Source organism: Pelophylax lessonae, assembly GCF_965119305.1.
Source record: "Pelophylax lessonae genome assembly, chromosome: 4".
NCBI lineage: Eukaryota > Metazoa > Chordata > Amphibia > Anura > Ranidae > Pelophylax > Pelophylax lessonae.
Genome location: NC_138771.1, coordinates 300,392,624 through 300,393,684, shown reverse-complemented (window position 1 = coordinate 300,393,684; position 1,061 = coordinate 300,392,624).

Below are 1,061 nucleotides of genomic sequence, written 5' to 3'. Positions count from 1 at the left end.
AACCCTGGTGGTTCCACCACTTGTGTCAGGAGTTTTTTATTTATGGTATTTTATTTTTTGTATTTTTTTTTTTTTTTTTTATAGGAGCCCTGTTGAGGAGCTTTGGTGAGATATCAGGGGTCTAAACAGACCTGTAAAGGGTGATTGATGATCTCCTTATCTACAGATGCATTGAACGAATGGCCAGGAATAGCTTCCTGTTCATTTACAAATTGAAGCATAGTAAAAACAGTTTACTATGTTTCAGTTATGAATAGACAGAGGCAGTGATCTGTACAGATCACTGACTGTATTCATTCAGATAAGGAAGGGGCCCGTAAATGACACATTTACCAGCCCCTTCCCCGCTCTCCATCATGACATCTCCTGCAAAAGTCAAGGGGAGGGAAGAATCCGGCAAAACTATGGAGGGGGGGCAGGGGCAGGAGAGAGCACAGGGGGCCAGCAGAAAGAAGCTTTAGTTTTAGTCATAGTCTATTTAAAATGCCACTTTAGTTTTAGTCATATTTTAGTCATCTGCATAGTTTTAGTCAACTAAAATCTCCAGTACATTTTATTCGACCAAAATTGTTTTTATATAACGTGAAAAATGATGTTACGCTGAGTAAATAGATACCTAACATGTCACGCTTTTAAATTGTGCACGCTTGTGGAATGGCGACTAACTATGGTACACAAAAAATCTTCATAGGCAATGCTTTAACCTTTAGTCCCCGTTCACACTAAGGCGACCTGTGAGGCGACCTGGTCGCCTCACAGGTCGCCGTAGGTCGCCTCCCATAGGGAAGCTGCGGACCCGTTCTAATAGGAGCGACTTAGAAAAAGGGTCCGGAGCTTCTTTGGGGCGACCAAGAGGCGACCGCCATAGACTTCAATGTTATGAAGTCCGTGGCGGCCGCTCCGAGGTCGCGGCGCGAAGTAGCGTCGCTTGTATGTGAACAGGGCCTTACAGTCTACCTGTTTAGAGTTACAGAGGAGCTCTTGTGCTATAAATATTGCTCTCGCTCTAACGTTCGCGGCGATACCTCACATGTGTGGATTGAATACCGTTTACATATGCG